Source organism: Emydura macquarii, unplaced genomic scaffold, assembly GCF_026122565.2.
Source record: "Emydura macquarii macquarii isolate MOO-44397 ecotype Brisbane River unplaced genomic scaffold, CSIRO-AGI_Emac_v2 contig_1253, whole genome shotgun sequence".
Taxonomy (NCBI): Eukaryota; Metazoa; Chordata; order Testudines; family Chelidae; genus Emydura; species Emydura macquarii.
In genome coordinates, this window is record NW_027131390.1 from 28600583 (window position 1) to 28621282 (window position 20700).

Here is a 20700-nt window from a genome sequence, read left to right on the forward strand (position 1 = left end):
ATGGCATAGGGAACTCTTTACAGAGTCAAGCACTAGTCACACAACTGTAATGTAATAAATGCCCCAAGACTCAGAATGATGTCAGAAACAATTAGAATATCACAACTAACTTCCTTTTGACCTAGAATATGTTCTGTTCCAATGGGGACCATTATGAGCAACAATTTTTAAGTAAAGTTGACATATCTGAGTCTGAATCATCACAAACTTTGATAGCAAGGACGGTAAGTGTACCATTAAATAACTCCATAAGCCCTTAGCTCCTTTCTACCCAGTGAATTCATTTCAGGGAAAGATGATCACAACAAAAACCTTAAAATTGTAAATACTATCATAAAAAATTTGTCAATGGGGTGTAGATGTATCAAAAATAACCCAATGCCTTGGCACTGGAAATATTAACTTCTCAAGCACCATATTCCTTGTTGGCACAGAGGGTCTGATCCAATGGACACTGAAGTTAGTGAGAAAACTCCTACTGACATGAAACTGGATCAGGCCCTGTCATATGGACAGTTGTACACCAAGCAATCAAAGCACAGCACCAGATAAATATTCTAAATTGTGGATACATCTAGTTTAAACCAATCAGCGTGACTCAGATTTTATTTACACCAGCATAAATCCATTGAAATGAATGAAGCTATATCAATGTAAATGAGATTACAATCAGACCTATCATCCCTTAATTTTCTTTCAATGATGAAACTGGCCTTGGTTTCTCAATGGCTTGTCTGGGGCTTCTCTGTATCCTGCTATATGCAATTCTCTCTGTCTATGAGGCAAGCAACAATATATATATATATATATATATATCAGATTTTAATTAATTCAACCTTCTTGTGTTCTGAGCCTCTCTTTCTTTCTAAAAGGCAGCACCTTTACAAGGTATTAGTTAAGATATTAATCTGTTAGCATTGTTATTAACTCAACTAATGCACACATGATCACATAAAAATTAAAGCCGCCAACTGTTAAGTAAGGAAAAGATCCACAAATTAGCAATACTCAATCTGCATTCTTTGCCCCAGCCATTGACATTCTTTCTGCAAACTTTGTTTTTAAATAACTTCAGTGCCAGATTGTTAGTCCAGAAGAGAGAAGTATTTACCCTCAAAACACATGTAGCCCAGACAGCGGCAATTCAAGCCTCCTAATGCCACCCAACCAATTTACTTCAACCCTGACAACAGTTAGGTATTAAAGAGTATTTCAGCCATGACCCTTGTACAAATTGGCTCTCTACTGGGACTACCAACTAGGGTGCTCAGATGTGAAGGTAGTTTTTGTATAACTTGCCACTGGAAAGAGTGGACCAAGTCAGGTCACTTAGCCCACCACATGGTTCTCAAAAAGGAGTGACTAGAGATGGGCAAGTGATTCGTGATAAGGAGTTAATTCCATGAATTTCACCCTTTTTTATGTCCTTGAATTGTTTGCAAATGGATTTTCTCAAGTTTGTTCATTATTTGAAATCATTCAGCCAATCATTTCCATGAATAATTCCAGGTCTGTAGATTGCTTGTGAGCAGCGACATTGTGAATAATCAGACTTCCATATCTGAGCTGTTTTTTTTGGGACTGCCAGGTCACGTGGTTTGTTTTTGTCCTCTGACTGGGTAAATGTAACTCAACATCAGGTTTTTGGCGCAAATATTCATGATTTCAAATACCATGTTTGCTGCCCCATATTGTTCTATAGCATTCACTTAATTGTAATTACTTAAGTGAATATTTCTGACAGTAAGCTGATATGCAAGAATATCGGCATAATTAACAATTCTAGTGAATTAATTTAAACCTTTGAAAATATTTACAGGACTATTTTCCCCCAATATTTGCACCACTCTAGGTATTTCCATCAAAGACTTGCATTCTTGGACTGGACTTTAACTGATGCTCTATGGGAGAAGGATTTATCTTTATTCTATAATTATACCAATGTAACTTTTTCAACTAAGACTATAGGATCAGTGAGGCTCATGGGAAGAAATGTGCTTAATAATACTATAGTTTCCTCTTCTAGATATATGCTCAACTTCTCTTGCTCTGTTGATGATAGAGTTCAAAACCATTGTACATCTCTGGCTTCAGTTGTCCAGCAGGAATAAAGGGATTGGTTCTAATTCTAAAAATATCACTGCTGAAACTGAAACTTTTTCCTGAGACAAAGTTGGTGAGTTTATAACTTTTATTGGGTCAACTTCTGTTGGTGGGAAAGCTTGTTTCTCTCACTAGCAGATGGTGGGCCAATAAAAGATATTAACTCACCCACTTTGTCTCTCTAATATCCTGGGACCGACACAGCTACAACTAGACTTTTCACTGACATGAATGGGTGACCATTAATTTATATATCAAAAAGAGGATTAGCCAATTTTATTGCGTTGAAGAAAGGCAAAATGAAGTGGCTTGTATGAGTGCTCAACCTCTTTTTGCTGCTACAGCCCTCCTACCCCCATTTCGTAAGAACTTGAACTCTTCATGTGGTTTGGGGTTTTTGGGAGGAGGGGGTGAAGTGGACTTTGTTAGTGCTGCTAGCAGGTTCACTAATGCTTTTCTCATGTCTCTCTTCTCCCCTTTGTCCGTATCTTATCTTTTCCCTTGCTAGCCTCACACTGTCTCTCTGCAGATATCCAAGGTGGGATTCTGGCTTGCACAATGCAGTGTAGATGCTAGAGTCCCAGACTTGGACCCAGGGTTCAACAATTCCTAATATGGGGCTACAAATAAGTGTAGGCACTCAAGTCCTAAACTAACAAAGCCTGGTAACTCAAGTTCAGCTAACTCTGGACTTACATTGCGGAGTCCCAGAGCCCAGGCTTTGACCAGAGCCCGGATGTCTACAATTTTATAGCCCAGCAAATCCACCCTGCGAGTCAAAGTCAGCTGACACAGGCCAGCTACAGGTGTTTTATTGCAGTGTAGACATACTCTGTGCTGTTTTTTCACTGGTGGTGCAGGTGTCATGGCAGTCAACGTGCTACGGAGTCAACGTGATATTTCTATCAGCCAGAGTTCCTCTGGTCTTGGACTGGGGTGAAAGGAAACAAGACTCTGAATGAGGCATGGCACTTGACCACATCTAGTATACAAATCTACCACTATCTGATTTCAAACTGAAAGCATCAACAGAACCAGGCTGTCAAAATGTAAGGTCAACAGTCACCCAGCTTTCTGTCCAGGATATTGTTTACAATTCTGCAGTGTGCATGTCTGAGTTGAGCTCTGTTCAACATCCTTTGTGGCAGCATAAGTGGAATGTGAAGTATTAGGGCTTGTCTACACTGGGAAATTGCCACAGCTATAGCAATTGCAAAGCAGAGTAATTATTCCAGAATAAAGTCACTTTTTTCCTGGAATAGTGTCCACAGGGGGTAGTTATACCAGTAATAACTGTGCTGCTGCGCCAGTCAATTTCCCCATATAGACAAGCCCACATCTCATTCTACAGCATTTGGGACCCGATTCTTCAGTATAATCATTTAGACCTGTGCAAAGAGGGTGTAAGATGCTATAATTCTGCACTAGTAGCACTGAACAGTCACTTTGTACAGTTCTAAATGCCTATACAGGTGCAAGGCTTTAGAGAATCAGGTCATTGCTATTTTCTCTGTTGAACTTTTTAAGGTCATCTTTTAGTATTGCATAATTCTACCTAGAGTAAATATGGCAGAACTATATAGGGGAGGCATTTCCCATGGTAAAAGAGCATGAAGGGATAACTGCAGTTCTAGTTAACCTGAACTACACATCCCTGCTCTGCTCAGAGTAAGGTTACAGGCTTGCTATTACTTGCTCAGCAGCTTACATATAAAACACTGCAAACGGTTGTATAATAAGGAATTACCTGCATGTTTGCCACCAAATTACAGCAAGCTTTTCACAGCAGATAGTCAGCAAACCCTGTGGAAAGGACGACGCTAGGCTGCAGCAGTCTTCACCCTGCATGGGATTTGCCTGATCAATTCACAGTTGTCTAACACCTCTGCCAAGGTTACCTGAAAGAGACATTAAACATTGGCTGAAATTAACTTTGCAGCAGCTTTTCTGCAGCACCAATCTTACCAAAATTAAGTTTTCAGCAGGTTTCTGTTAAGTGTCTGCTAGCATGCTTACTGAATGCCTGCACCATTTGGAAGCATCAATACTGGGGAAGTTTGCCACCAGCAGACAATTAAAACAGAGCAAACTTGCAAGGTCAGCTTACTGTCGTCTTAACATTTGAGAGAGATCATCTGTTTTTTGTGCTTGTTCAGCGCTTTGCTAATTAACCGTATTCTGACTCTTCTGCAGAAATGATATTTGAGTTTGAAGTACGAGATGAATACTACAATCAACTGAACTTAAGTTGCAAGAAGGTGAAGTCACTGTCCGTCCGCTGCATCCCATCCTTAAGGATGTTCAGGGAAGCCAAAAGAGGTTGAGTATTTTAATATCATGTGTGTTCTCAAGATGGACTTTAACACACACTTCAATATCTGAACAGAGAGCTAAGGTGCACTATGATGCTCCAGTGTGTGGGGCAGCCTCATTGCCAAGAATATTACTATGCAGATGCACTGTAACAGAAACGCCTATCATAGATAGCTGCAGACTGAATTATCTGACCTACCCAGCTTCTAACAGTTTGTCCCAAACATTGGTCTGTTTACTCACAGATATGGCTCCCTGTAATCATTCCCTAGAGCAACACCATTCAGACGCCATTGTCATCACAGCACCGGTCAGTTCACTTCACATCGTATTGCAATTGAGGCAGTGCTTTCAGGACCGCTGACATTAAACCCAACACTTTTTGGTTCTGCAAGCCTTTCTAGTTTATTGGCTCAACCTCAGAGGTCAATAGATGCTGAAAGACATGGTGCAGCAATATCCCTCTTCTTTTGTTTGATCTAGTCTCCTGACAGTGTCATTTTAATTGTAAACTAATTCTTTGTTTGTCACACTCCCATTGCCAGCTGTGTCACTCTGCTTATTTTTACAGTAAAGTTTTTTAACATAAAGGTGAAAAGAAATTTTTCTAAGTTTTTTAAAAGTCAAAATAATCCTCTTTGTTGCAATCCATTGCCACATGCATTCACTGTAATCAAAAACAAAACTCAGGCATCACAAGGCAGAAGCTGGAAGCTGAATGTTAAAGGTAAATTGTGCTTGCTGTGTTTTTCTGAGCTGAATCCTACCCATATGATCAGCAGCATTCAGACTCACGGCAGGGAAGTCTCAGAAAGGGAGGGAGACCTGGCGGGTGGCTTTGAGGAAAGCACAGAGAAATTCTGTAAATAAAAGTTCTGGTTGAGTAGTGAAATTGACTAAATTGCCTAAAGCATTTTTTAAGGAGGAAAAAGGATCTAAAAGAGTTCTTTGTTTTCTGAAAAAGGTGTAACGAAGCTGGAGAAGCAGACAGTTCCTGGGTATGTTTGTTAATTATTGTGCTGATACAAAAACTCTTGTTTTGGAGAAACAAAGGGAGAGAGATTGAAGACAAGACAAAGGGGCAAAGGGAATGAATTTGATGGACTCCTGAAGATTTATCTAAACAGAAATTTGAGATAGCAGCAATAAAGCATCTAAATGTTACTTTTCCGCATTAAAAGGAAATTGTCCATTATTTCCTTATGATTTGTATTATGGGAGCACTTTGAAGCCCTAACAGAAATGGGCCCTATTGTAGTAAGTATGATACACACACTTAAGGTATGTAGACTCTTTAAGGTCCAAAGGGACCAATATGATCAACTAGTCTAACCTCCTGCACAATGCAGGCTACAGAACCTCACCCACCCAATCCTGTAGACTCCTAACCCATGACTGGGTTATTGAAGTCCTCAAATCATGGTTTAAAGACTTCAAGGTACAGAGAATCCACCAGCAAGTGACCCATGCCACAGAGGAAGGTGAAAGGAAGTCTAGACTTATGGCAACATGCAGCTTACAGGCACTGCACCTCAGCAAGCACAAGTATAAATAGTGGTGTAGATGATGAGGTGCAGCTTAGACAAGTTGATTACAGTACAGTGAGCTACTTGCCTGAACCTTAGCATATATACCCTACACACACTCTCTACACACCCAGGCAGTGCCTCCCACCTCCACACTATTTTTAGCATTATTGTGTCCTACTGCTTCCCTGCTGTGGTGACTTTTCCTCGTCACAGCGAAAGATTCCAGCAGCGGAAAAGACTGACAGGAGAGGCAGCAGCTAAAGACCCTTGCAGCTCCACAACAAGCATGGACACGCCTGCTTTTTAGAGCAGCATGTAGCTACATGTGCCCAGCGTGCTGCCACAAAAGTGTAGGTAAGGTCATAGGGAGAGATGTATCCTACTCCAAAGAACTTACAAGCCAAACTGGGCTCTGAGGCGCCCGCATGTAGGGGAGAGTAAATTCTCTCTTCTGTCAGTCCTACTCTCTTTTCCCTGCACCATCACTTGAGGACTCCCTGAATCATACCACAAGATGTGCAAAGACCACTACAGTGTGGGGACTGCAGCAAGTACAGGGGTGGGGGAGCTGAGGAGTGGCAGAGCCATGCAGCTCCACTCCAAGAGCTGGGCACATGAAGGGGAGTAAGGGAAAATAAGCTGCACTCTGAAAAGGTGAAGAAGCTTATTCCCCACAGGAGGTGGAGAAACAGGGAAGGAACTGTTCTTTCCCACTTCTTTCCAGGGACAACACAGCTGTGAGCTGCCCCCTTCACAGACCTCGATTTAACAGCTCAGTCTAGTCCTGATGTAACATTGCCAGTCAATAGAAGTTACAAAAACACACAATCTGATTAACTTTGCATTTTAATAAGGGTTAAAAATAATGTTGAGGTTGGTGGGGTGGAGGCGTATCAAAATAGCTCCAGAAGAAGAGGACAGCTGCTCTTCACAATTATTCAGAAAATGAAAATGGATTCTAAAACGCAGCTGTCAGTTTGTGACTTAGAGTCAATAGTCACTGCTAAGTTTATCTGTTGCAGACGTCGCTCCTGGAGTTCAATACCAAGTCCTCAGCCATAAGATGCATTAAAATGAATGGGAACTGAGCATCCAAATCCCTGAGGCAGCTTTAAAAGTCTCAGCCTAAGTCTCTATTGCATGTGTACAATTGTGTCTCAGTGAGACAGCCTATCTGGCTTGTTTTTCAGTGAGAATGTTTGTTTCACCATGATCTGGGGTCTGTTTAAAAACAAATCAACCTTTCCTGTCTTCCCTGTTAACATAGTCAGAACTGCTCCATCCATGGGCAACATAACTTCAAGGGATGCTCTGAGCAGTGCACCTCTAGGTGCTCAGATACTGAAGTGATATGGGCCTATGAGTAGCTACAGAGAGCTGCAACATGACAGAGTATTGAAGAAGTGTAATATCATTTATTAACACTATTTATCATTTAAATTTTGATTAAACATTTTTCATTGGAAAATGACAGTTCACCAAAACTGGGACTTTGTGCAGAAGTATATTGGTTGATGCTGGCAGATCAGATGCCAGCTCTTGCCAAGATTGCAAGCATTAGCAAAGAACTGACAAACTCATAGCTGGAGATCAGACCAGGTCACATCTATGTTAGTTTTGCTCAAAATAGGTATTAGTCTTAGAACCTAAACGCTAAATAACCCTTATATGGGATGTGTAAATTTTGCTTTATACTTTGAAAATGTTTGCTTGGAACTTGTGGACCCAGACATGGGAATTGTTCCTTGATGTTTCCTGATGTTCCCTGATTTTGATAGTCCTTCTGAATGGAAGAATCTCTCACTACAAGGAACTTGGTGCGGCCCTATCCCACCTTGGAAATGCAATGTACAATAAAGCTCATCCTGTGGACTTAGATGCTGAATGAAGGAAATTAAACAGAGATGGAAATGTTTTCACCTCACAGTGCCACAGCCAAACTGAAGCCTGAAATTACCTCCTGGATCTGCCCTGCAAGACACTTTGAATTGACCTACTACTACAACTCTGTCATTCTTAGGATTTAGTTGAGAATTCATTTCTGTGTATATGTTTGCTTGCTTTCTTAAGCTGTAAATTAACCTTTTTTGTATTTAATAAACCTTTAGATAATTTATTACAGGATTGGCTACAGGAGTTGTCTTGGTGTAAGATGAAGGTACCAATTGATCTGGGATAAGTGACTGTCTCTTGGGACTGGAAGCAACCTGAATATTGTGGGATTTTTGGTGTAAATGACCATTTTTCACTAAGTCCAGTTTGGCTGGGTGGTAAGAGACTGCAGAGCCCATGGGGACTATCTGTAACTCCATGCTAAGACTGTTAGTGGTGCAGGAATTCACATTTGTTACTGACTGCGTAAAATCTATAGAACACACCAGCTGTTTGGTGCGTCTGCCCTGTTTTTGACAAGCTGCCCTTAGATTAGTGCTCAGTCATGAGCCACCCCAGACAGCATGACTGGTTTAGACAGCTGGTTTAGAAAAAGTTACAATGGGGAAGTTTCTAGTCACAAATGAGATGCCCAACATTGCACGATAGCCAGAAGGCCAATGGTTAGGCACTCCCCTGGAATGGACAAGTTCCTGCTCTGCCTCGTTCAGAGCAGAGATTTGACCCTGGGTCTCCCACATCCCAGATTAGTGCCCCAGCCTTTGTCCTATTGCTTATTCTGCTGTCAGGGTGTGAGAAAAATGTTGAGAAGTCTAGTTTTTTGTTCCAATGCAAGTGTGTCAAAACCTTGACATATTTTGCATATATTTTTTTTCAGTTGGCCCTAGTAACCAGAATTATTCAACATTTTACACACACACACACACACACACACACAGAAATTATCTTGTAGATTTTTCCCCTTTCTTCTGGAAAGCTTCATTGCAGACAAAGTTTAATAGAAGCTTAAAAATGAAGTGTTATTGGAAATTATGACTTCATTCTCAGGTACTCAGAGCCAAGTGGGCCCTATTTCTATTCAGAGCCAGTCCAACATATAAAGTGTGGACATTCCTCAGGCTCCTTCCACTCCTACAGAGTGACAGCCCTGTAGCACCACTGTTCTGTCATCATCTTGCTTAGAAGAAGCAAAACTCTATCATAACTCATTCACAAATGAATCCTTCTTCTCCAGCTACATTGATCTCCTCTATCTCCTCCCTCTGACTGGTCCAAAGTGTCACCCCCTCCTTTGTGCCTTAGAAATACTTATAAATATATAATAAACAAAAGACCACCATTCCTGACTACTGTGTATGATATGGAGAATATACAACAGATCTATGACATTTCTCCTCCCACCCGCTCTGGCAAGAGTCCTGGAACCTAAAGAGAGTTAAAGATAGGGAAATAGGTCTTTGCATTTATATGCAAACAATTACATTTTATGACTATGCATCTGACAAGAAAAACTCAATGTAGAACTTGCTGAACAGTTAATCTGTAGGGCTTAAGTTTTCCTCCCCTCTCTCTCTCTCACTTAGGAAGAAACCTGGGTTTTTAAAAATCTGTTGTCCTTGTACATGTCATATGCTTTTTCTTGTGGAATAAAGTTTTTCCTTAAACAGAAGTGCCAATATTTATTCAGTTCATCCAGTCAGGGAAAATACAATCCTTGACCAGTAAAGTACCAGGTGACTAATCGAAACCCATACGCAGTGTGAATATGAACTACTCAGATTAATAGTTGCAATGAGTAATAGTTGTTCATGAGCAATCCACAGCATGAAATCTCTCTGTATGAAAGATTAATTAACATTCACAAGGTACTGAAATTCATTAAAAAAAATCTTTGTGGACATCGTTCAAAAAGAAAAACTAAATTCACAGAATACAAGTTATTGTGAAGTGTTCACTCAACTCTATTGAGCAAGTAAACAGTCAAATAATAACCTTTTTCTGGGACATGCCAGTGTATTGTGAGATATAATCTGACACGTTTCTGAATTCTAACTGACAAATACAGAAAATCAATTGTAAACCTGAAGAATGAAGCACAACCAGTTTTGAATGCTAAGATGGAACATTTTACAGGAAACACTTTCCTTTAAAATCAGTCCTTAGAGGTAAGATAATAGGTTTCTAATGACCTAATTAATTTTACACCCAGTGTCTTTTGCAAATGTACAAAGTTAGACAGCAAATTGCTGTGTCTCTGCATTGGTAAGAAATGGTTGTCTCAAAACAGATCTCTATATCCAATGTACTGTAATTTAGAATGGCAGTTTATTCTAATTACAGCTGAATAGAATGGTTCAGCTGATATACAGAGATTGTCTGTGAATAGCATTTTAGTGGCCACAAAGTAAAATAAAAAGAATTATAACTTCAAATTACTTTAGCTGAAGCCTCCTTTTTTTGTCTAAATGTGTAATCTTGTTGAGAGATTCATTATACCTGGTAATATTCACTGATACATTCTAGAGTGCAAAGACACTGTACTGGTTCAAATTCCATTAAAAAGCTAACAGATGTGTCTGTAGAAATGTACTTGCATAACAGACTGACACAGAAGAGCTCTTGCTTCAAAGTGTCCCAGTTTGTTTGTCTTTTTTAACTGTATCAAAGTTCTGTCAAAAAACAGCAAGTGGAAGTTAGGTTTTAATTCAGAAATATTACCATCTAGCGACCAAAACTGAGACACACACATACACAGGCTCTCTGTCATAATGACCTGGCTTCTAAGAGGCCAAGAAGGGTTGGCAAGGGTGGATTAATTTTTCACTGTGGCACAATTAAGCAGCTTCAAACCCAGAATTTTTTTGTCCACATTTATTTTATTCCCAATATGTGCATAGATCCTCCACACATACGTTAGTGACACACAAGTGAATGCAGCACCAGTGAGGACACAGTAACTCAGGCATGGCTTGGCAGAGTTGCTGCATACTGTAAGTCTAGGTGCTGAACACGCTGCAGTGAAGACCTATAACTCTGCAAATTTACCCATTGCAAATTCAATAATCTTGCCCTATACCCATTCCCAGCTTTTATAGCTTTATGCAACAAACACGCCCCTCCCCCCCACACACAGTCTCCCTGGAAGTCTAGACTGTGCTCACCATTGTTTGAACTGTAGAGCAGTGCTGCTCCAAGGCAGCTCCAAAGCAAATGACAATTAGCATGTCTTATTAAAAGATATTTATGAGAATAATGCAAAGGAGTGTTGACACTTTTTTCTTTCTGCTGTGACTGTAAACATAATGCTGTATCTGTCTGTTTTAATCAGTGGCCTCAGGTGTGATATTCTTGAGTGGTCCCCCCCAACCACACACTTGCTGAAGTTCTAACCCTGATGAGGAGGGGAAAGAAGAGGACTCGGATGTGCTTGGTGATCTCCTCCAATCATCTATGGTTTTGAAAGCAAGGCATGAAAGACTGAACACAGAGCTGGAATGAGAATGGAAGGATTGCTGTATCAGAGCCAAAAGCACCAAGATGTTTATCAGGAAACACTAGGACATCAAGCGACACACAAATGTTACAGAGCAATGTTGACTTATGGGCTCAAAGAGCAACAGCTCTACAGCCTATACAGCCTTTGGAGAGCTCCATGGTCAGAGGTCCTTATGTCCCGCAGCACACAGAGAGTTGGTCTCATGGTGTGCATCTGTAGCCCTACCGCTCTATGATGGTGGCAAACCAGGAGAATCACAGCTACACATACACAGACATGGGGGAAAAAAACCACAGGATCGGGCATTACTTATTTCATCCCATTTTGGGCTGTGGGTTTAAAATATGGTTCACCCTCTTACAATGTTGTTGAACTGTTTTAACTCCCCCACCCCCTTTTTGGGGAGTGCAATTTACTTTTTTGCACTCAATGAAGTTCTATTTTTTGGAAACTGCATCTGTACTAATTCACAGCAAACATTACAGACTTCATAATCAGTGGGCATTAAAAACAAATATTCAAAACTTTAGATGAAGGATTATACAAATAAGGGGAGGCACTAAACAACCCACATTCAACAACATGTACCAAGCATTGCAGAATTCATAGTGACGTACAATAACCACCTCACCGCACACATTACAGATTTCAAAGCAGGAGGGCAGTAGCCCACCCCTGAACCACTAGGGTGCCTCACTGTTAAAGTGGACTTTTAAGGTTTTCTTCAACCATACAGCTCCACAGTGACCTTTAATAGTCCATGAGTCTGGCTGTTCCAATTCTGCAGACAGTCGGTCGTCCCCTCTCCTCACCTACCCCTACGGTAGCGGTTCCCCCTTTGCCACAACTATTGTGCAGTATAACATGCAGCCATAGCCAGGGGAACATTTGCCTCTCAGATTTCATCTAGTGAGCAAACATTGGCAATGACCCTTCAGTCTACCAAACATCACATTCAACAGTCATTCTGCACCTACTAGCCATCAATTAAATCTTTCCTTGTTGTGTGTTGTTGAGGTGACCGGTGTATGGCTTTATGAGCTGGGGGAGTATTAAGTGCAATGGGTCCTCCAGAATCACTACTGCCATTTCAACATCCCCAAAGTTAATATCAGATTGAGGAAGAATGTCCCTGCTTGCACTTCTTTAAGAAGTCCTGGGTTCTTAAAGAGATGAGTGTCAGGCACCTTCCCCGGCCAGCCCACATGGATATATCAGTTAAATGTCCCCAGTGATCAACTAGCGCTCACATGGAAAGTATCTTTCTGTTGTACTCAGTGGCAAGGTACCAGAATAGGGGTATGCGTGCCATTTACGTGTTGTTCCAGCCCCACTGCTGTTAATTCATCCACTATTTCTAGTACATCACTGGAAACAATGTACATTTCCAGTACATTACTTGTGTAGCATAAATGCTTAGCAGCCTTCCACACTTGGATGACATCAGTCCTCACTGGAGCTGAAAAATCTACAAACAGGTTGCCCACTGATCAATCCTAGAGTCGCAGACTGCTGGACCATGATCACCACTCGCTCACTTCTCCAGTGTTACATGCAACTCTCAACTGCAGCATACCCTGAGCTGAAGGTCTGGGATGCGCTTGGCACCTAGATCCAGCTACAGGGCCTTTTGATCTCCCTTCCCCCAGTCCCTTGTGTCACAGCCCCTTTCATTGAGGCTAGAAGTTTAAGAAACATTCCATATAGTCAAGTGGAACTCCTTGCGGCCCATGTATTTTAAAAAAGTGTTAGGTTTTTGTCTGTCTTTCACACTCTTGTCTGACTTTCTTCTATACTAGCAGCTGTCTTCTCCTGATCACACATCAATGGCTATGCTTCAATAGCAAATAGTCTGAAGTCTTCAATAAAATCTGTTTTCAGTATATGGTAGTGCATCATGGTATTTTACCACTTACAAGCCCCGTCAATGGATTAGAGAGAGCTGCGTTTCACAATATGATAAATAGTTTAGAAATCATTTAGATATCAACAAACATAAGAAAGGTGGCATCAGGGGGATTATTTTTCCATCCATGGGTATGACAGCTATTATAAGTGCTTGACCAATCTACTCTCTGGCTTACGTGTTTTGATAACTCGACGTGTGCCACATACTTATTTGAATTAGCAAGAAAGAAATCTGCAAGAGTGAAGAGCTCTGATTCAATGATATATATCCTCTTGATTTTAGAAATCTCTCTTTTGTAACAGTGGAATAAGATCTATTGTCATTTATCTCTAAGTAGCATGCAATACCACAATGTGGTAGTATGCCCTCCCTCTCATTACTGATATTCTTAACCCACTACACATCTCAGCAGGTTTAGCAATTCTGTGCTAAACCCAGTCTGCTTCCTCTCATCAGATGTTATGAGGTCCAAGTCAGATGTGGCCCACAAACATATTAATGGCTTTGATGAGGTTTCTTCTAAATGCATAAGATTTGAAAATAGCACAAGCTTTGATGAATTTGAAATATCGGACATAGAAGATCGGCATGAGATTAGACTATAATAGGGGAAGTGTGAGGCTATGATAGGGCCTCCAGGATGTATAAAGATGAGGATCGGGGGGAAAAGAGAATTATCCAAAGATGGATGGTTTGGGATGAGGAATGTGGCCTAGTGTAGTTGCAGGAAGGATGACAGTGGAGAAGAGAGAGAAGTATCTGGTTAAGCAAGGAGTGAAGAGGAAGCTGGTACAATGATGAAATATGGAAGAGAATGAGTATAGGAAAAGATTAAAAGCTTCAGATAAGTCTTTAAGCAAGAAGGGTGGGGCCTATTAAGAGCTGCTAGATGAAGCCTTACCAATGTACAACTGCTAGTCTTATTAGCTGTATAAAACCCAGGCACTCCATGACATCTTCAATGCCATGCCCCTGTTAAATATTTGAAAGTGTGCGCTACATATGACTATACAGCACACACTTTCATCAGCACCCAATCAGTACCCTAATTAAATTGAACTTCAAATCCTTTTTTGGTTGAACCCATCTTTCTTCTGTATCCAGCTTCTGTTTGAGTCACTGCTTTCCACCCTTTACTCCACATCCAACAGCATCTGTTGAAATAATAATAGCAGGAGTAACTGGGCACTTGAGACATTGGACCTGATCCTTCTCTAACCTACACTGAAGTTACTAGCGAGGTTTTGATCTCCATCGACCTACTGGAGTTACTCCTGATGTACAAAGGTGCAATTGGGGGGAGAATAAGGCTCCTTGTCTGGGACACCTGAGTCCCAAGCTAAAGATACATTCAAGCAAACAATTAGAAGAAGTTGAGGGAGAAGAGGTGCAACACAATGATGCACCATGGTGATAGGTGGGAGAACACCAATGCTTAGAGGCCATAAGCATTTCAATTTTATGTTAATGTATCAAAATACGTAGCACTGCCTTATGGCTTTTTCTACAAGCCACTAGTAGATGGTAAGTAATCTCTTTTTAAGCTATTTCCCCCCCTCAATCTGCCAAAGAAATTATTTGAAATAATTATGAAAGAGACAGAATATAAATGTCAGAATAGATATAGAGGGGAAAATATTACCAGGAAGAGGTTTTGTAATATGTTGGAAATGTCATTTATGGTTCTGTTTAATGAATGGGTAATTAGTTAGCTGTATATCAGCTCAGTTCCTAATGGAATCCATAGTGGATTAACTACATGTCTCATGCATATTATCATACAGAATTTTTATGTCTTCCTGTAATGAATAATCATCTGCACTGTGCCAATATGAAAGTGAAGGAACTATTGCAATGCAGGGAATTCCTGCTCCCATTCATTAGGAAACGTGACTTTATTTCTATGTAATTATAACATTGAGTACTGGAAGTAGACTGCACTCCCACTCTTCTGTGAGCTGAATCTTTCCACAGTATGTTTGAGTTTAGCCGATCATCCTCCCCCTTTCCTGGGATTTGATTTTTCTAGGAATTCAAAAACAAACAAACAAAAAAATAGATCTCAACCTCTTGTTTCCTCCCAAAGCGTGGCTGTTCCTAGATTTCCCTAATGATACCTCATGGTTTCTCCATGCCAGACCGTTGTTGATGCTGCCCAGAGAGCCACAGTCACCTTTCTTTTAGGTAGAATGTGGAAAAGGTTGTTCATTAACTACAGGTATCAGTCAGCATCCCTTGCATTCCATCATCTGGAAAGATGATGGATCAACACAAGAATCCTGCCGCTGTTGAATGTGCTTTTGGTAGAGTGAAGAGGTGCTGGCACACTTTATGCACTAGCTTGGATCTGAGTCAGGCAAACAGCCCCACTGCATATTACGTGGTGCATAATATCTGAAATATGAAGGGGAGAAAGCTGACACTAGAACAGAGAGATGAGGTGGACCATCTATCTGCTGAATTTGAACAGCCAGACCCAATCACTATTAGAAAATCAACTGTGAAACTATGCTGCTGACCGAGTCAGTGTTAATTTTGGATAATCTGAATCCTGAGGTGACAAAGGAACAAAGAACCCAGCTGCTACTAGGGTCCAGAAGCTGCCCAAGCTCATATGCCACTTGTCCAATACTGGAAGAGCACCAACCAACCAGAGTGGCAGTGGAAAGCCTCCTATTGTGGTCGAGGCAACAAGACTGCCATCCCTCGAAACTCTTCGGAGACGGTCATATAATATCTCCATGACAGTTTTAGTGACATCTCTCTGCAGTGGGTAAAAGGAACACTCCTAGTCAAATAAACCAAACATTTTGTGTGTGTCCTCCCTGCCTTGCTCAACAAACCAAAGAAATGAAAAGCAGATGCTGAATCTACCTCTGTTTGTTCTACCTGCATCCGAATACATGGCAATCGAGCTGATGTGGATTGTGAGATCAGACTGCCCTACTACTGTTTGCCAGGTTAGTCTCTACTATTTTGCTTTGTAATGTTATGCCAGTAAACTTAAATCAGATCAAGACTCAATGCCTTTCTCCAAAGTCTACAGAGGAGATGGGACAGATAACCTTTGAGGGAAGCAAAAAGGAATAATGCATGTACCCATCCATGCATGCTCTTCCCTTTCATCAGTGGGCTTATCTGTATTTATCTGTAGGAACTGGCTTTAATGTAACAGTGTCAAAAAGTTCCTGGTTCCCAGCATGGTTGGAATCCTGACAGCATCTCTCCCTTTCTTCCCTGTTCATAGCAGGAGGCCTCTGTCTTGGCTCCTGCGAAGTGGCCAAAGTCATATGTGGGGTGCTGATGGGGTCACTGCCACGGATGGCATGCAATTCATTGTAAAAGCAACAAGTCTATGGGACAGCACCAGATTTCTTGCCCTCTTTCAGCAGACATATCAGAAGGTCAAGTTCCTTCACTTTCACGCAGCACTGTTGCTCACCCAGGTCATGCCCCTCTTGCAGTATTCTGGGTAATCTGCATGTAGATGCAGATATTGCTGCATCTCTGCTGTAGTTATGCTTTCACAGTTTCTTCTCTTTGCTGGGAGAGGAGATCCATAATTTCTTTCCTCCTCCAGGAGGAGCACATCTAGTAGTCATGAGTGCATGAAGCCAGTGTAGTTGGATGCACAAAAACAAGGTGAGCTGATTGACTATGTTCATGAGCACACCTAGCAAAAAGGCATTTCAAAAAACACACAAGAGGTCTTAAAAGGGGTGGGTGGGTTTCTGTGATCCTAGGGCAATGGAGTTCAAACTGTGACCGGAGCAGTCTCTATCACAGAAACATTGGGATTGTGGGGATTATCTGCTGGAGTACTGTTAGGATAGACACAACAAATGTAGTGTCTATACTCCTGCTGAATTGACTTAAGTTGACCGTGGTTTTGAATTCCTCAAGGAAGTGGTGTTATTGCCCTGCTGTAGCAGGGTGCTTACATCAACAAGAGAAATTTGGGTGTATACCCCCACATATTCCTTGGTTGATGCAAGTCAACCTAACTTTGTAGGTGTAGGCCAGACTATAGTCTGGTGACAGAATTCTCAAGTTATTGACAATATAGAGGGGGTTCTGTACTGAAGCTTCTGCTACAGATAGTTCTCCTTGAACTTCAAGTTCCAAAGCTAAAAATAGAGCCTCTCTCGCCGCAAAGGGCATCTAAAAACTGACTTTGGACTACAGCTGTGGAAAGGGCTACACTAAACAGCTCTTTCCAAAGGGGATTTTCCCCCTCTGGTTCATGCAATCACAAGTCATCAACTTTATACATGACCACATACAGCAATATGGCATTTGCTATGTCAGAGACAGTTCATTCTGATTGTACAGTGCAGATGCCTAACAGACTAATTGAAGAAGCAGAACACTTGAATAATGCCCCATAAATATCTGTAGTAGTTGCAATATGTTTCCTGTTTTTAGTTTTCTTGAATATATTTCTTAAAGAAGCATATCATAGTCAATAGATACTTTATTACAATACATTACAGGATTTTTCCTAAGAAAAAAGTGGATGATGCAATGTTTATCAAATGTTTTGAGCCTTATATATCCCTAGTGTAATTCCATTAACTTCAAGGAAAGTCCTCTGAGTAAATACTGGGGGAGGGAGAGGGAAAGAAAGGAGGGAAGAGAGCCTTGAGGGTGCCACACACCACAAACTTGTCTGGAAAAAATACAGTCTCAAGCATATTTTATTTTAATTTCACAAATTGTAAGCTAATTTATTCAGGTAAAATATTTTTTAAATAAAAAGTATGACACAAATAAACTTTTGCTGTTTACATTTCTAAAAATGTTTTGCTAATATTAGGAACATGTTAAAAAGGTTCTAAAGTTAGATGTTTGGGGCTGGCTGTTTGTTCTTTTGGGTTTATCATACACCCATGAAAGTGCATTCTAGAAAAACAGAAATTGATTGACTTGGAACAAAATTAAGGATTACAGCAGATGCACTGGCTATGCCATTTAGCAGCAATGCTTTCAAGACACTCTTCAAAGCAACAGTCCACAGGCTGTAGGAATATAGCATAAAGATAAAGAACATCCATCAGGGCACAGCATTTACTAGCAAAAATAATTGACGAGTACCTAGGTACAGCGGATTATAAATTGTAGGGTGCACACTGATTTCTGCTGCTGGGCAATGTAGATATTAGGAATACAGTGCAAGACTGATTGCTATAATAGGGTAACTGAATAACCCAGTAAAATGGAGGATTTTATTGAAGTTGAAGACTAATTTTGGATAGTATAGTTCATTACCTTACCAAAATTTCTCTTTTCCTGTCAACCCACACCAGGTATTAATTAGCCAATAATTATATGGCATAAAGGCAACTATTTTGATATCTCACTTTAAGCCACTTCATTGGTGAATAAAATAAACCAAGCATGACTGAATTAAAATCTAATGCTAAATTTTAAAGTTGTAATGTCCTTTATTCCTCCAGCAAGGACTCAGAAGAAACAATTCTTAAGTGACATTAGGTAACCTATGTAATGCAACTGCTCAGAGAGCAGAGAACTTATCCTGATGTACAATACTCATACTTCTAGATCAGGATTTTAGCATCAAAAGGTCTCACACCCTGTCTACTCCTTACTCTTGAACTTCATGTGAGTGTTTTGACTTCAGCCCTGTGCCCAAAGTGTTGAAGACCAATACATTTGGCTCACAGAGGTCTTGATTCAGCACTTCACCTCACGTGGGAAATGACTGCCTAGGAAGGAAGACTGTGGAAAGGGATCTGGGGGTCACAGTGGATCACAAGCTAGACATGAGTCAGTGTAACACTGTTGCAAAAAGACTATTATTCCGGGATGTATTAGCAGGAATGTTGTAAGCACACATGAGAAGAAATTCTTCTGCTCTACTCTGCACTGCTACGACCTCAACTAGAGTATGTGTTCAGTTCTGGGTATCACATTTCAGAAAAGATGTGGACAAACTGGAGAGAGTCCAGAGGAGAACAAAAATGACTAAAAGTCTAGAAAACATGACCTATGAGAAGGATTGAAAATAACTGGGTTTGTTTAGTCTGGAGAAGAGAAGACTAAGTGGGCACTCAATAACAGTTTTCAAGTACATAAAAGGTGGTTACAAGAAGGAGGGAGAAAAATTATTCTGGTTAACCTCTGAAGATAGGACAAGCAGCAATGGGCTTAAATTGCAGCAAGGGTGGTTAAGTTTGGACATTAGGAAAGGGTAGTTAAACATTGGAATAAATTGCTTAGGGAGGTTGTGGAATCTCCGTCATTGGAGGTTTTTAAGAGCAGATTACACAATTACCTGTCAGGGATGACCTAGGTAATACTTAGTCCTGCCTCAAGTGCAAGGGATTGGACTAGACAATCCTTTGAGGTCCCTTCCAGTCCTACAGCACATGCTGAATAGAATCATAGAATTGAAGTGTTTTTCTGAATAGTGATCAACTTAAGCACATGCTTAAATGCTGGTTGAATTGGGGCCATTATAGTAATGAGACAAATTATTGTATATCATGTAATGCTGAGGAGGCATTGCACAGTTAAGTAGCCATCCACAAGACTGATTCAGGATCTGTTGGGTCTATACTGAACTCTGCTAGTGACTCATTGCATGATTATAGGCTAGCCACTCTAGGCATTGTTTTCCATTCTAATGCCTCACTTTGACAGGTGTTTAACTCCACTGGAGAGTGGGGCTCAATCTCTCAGTGCCTAAATTTCCCATTACAGGTCTCTCCACATGACTACAGTTACTCAAATGTACATAAGTGTTTGCAGGATCAGGCCTAGATATTTTATTAACTCCACCTCAATTGAACAAAGCAAGTCAAACCCAAAGACCATTTCACTTAAGCTTGAACTTGAGAAGTGTGAGATGTGCTTAACTTTAAGTCAATGAGCGTTAAAGTGCTTCACTGCATCACGATGAGTGCCCAGCCCCTTTCAGAATTGAGTCTTCATACTAAAAGGTATAATTTTCATAGGTGTCCCAATGAGTTCAATGGGACCACTCAGATGGGCTTAAGTATTTGTTGAATCAAGCCCTTTGAAACAAATGCTCTAAATAAACTTCCCAGTCTAGGTCAACCCACCATAGAGCTTTTTGTTGAAGGATTAGTTCACCACTGCTGTTGCTCTCAGAGTTTACAAACTGAAAGAAACACAATTACATCCAGTCAGAGATTCTCCAAACTTTAATTTACAATAAATACCCTTAATTTTTTTGGTTCGGTTGTTGTTTTTTTTTTTTGGGCAGAGGGGGAATAGGAGGGGACTTTAATGAAGCATTTAATCGGAAAACAGTTGTTTCTTCTTGCATGCTGCGAACACTTTTTTTTAATATACACAAAGCAGTATACAGTACAATTATATAAAAATAAAATCTAACTGCTTCACATACAACTATCAAACTCAGGCCTTTGCCTCCTGCTGTGACAATATTACTGCCCTCACCTTACACAATA

At 40.6% G+C, this 20700-nt stretch overlaps 1 long non-coding RNA gene across 2 annotated transcripts in view; it reads right to left on the bottom strand.

Annotated features, from left to right (window-relative positions):
• Window positions 1–601: 601 nt before the first annotated feature.
• LOC137153990 (uncharacterized) overlaps window positions 602–20700 on the bottom strand; it is a 91063-nt gene continuing 70964 nt past the window's right edge. The window contains exons 3-4 of one of the 2 annotated variants that reach the window (XR_010920003.1): window positions 3851–4001; window positions 602–775 (exon numbers count right to left, since the gene is read on the bottom strand). This is a non-coding gene — a long non-coding RNA (uncharacterized lncRNA). Of the gene's footprint in view, window positions 776–2898; window positions 3035–3850; window positions 4002–20700 lie in introns of those variants that run through there. The other variant, XR_010920001.1, reaches the window with a different exon arrangement.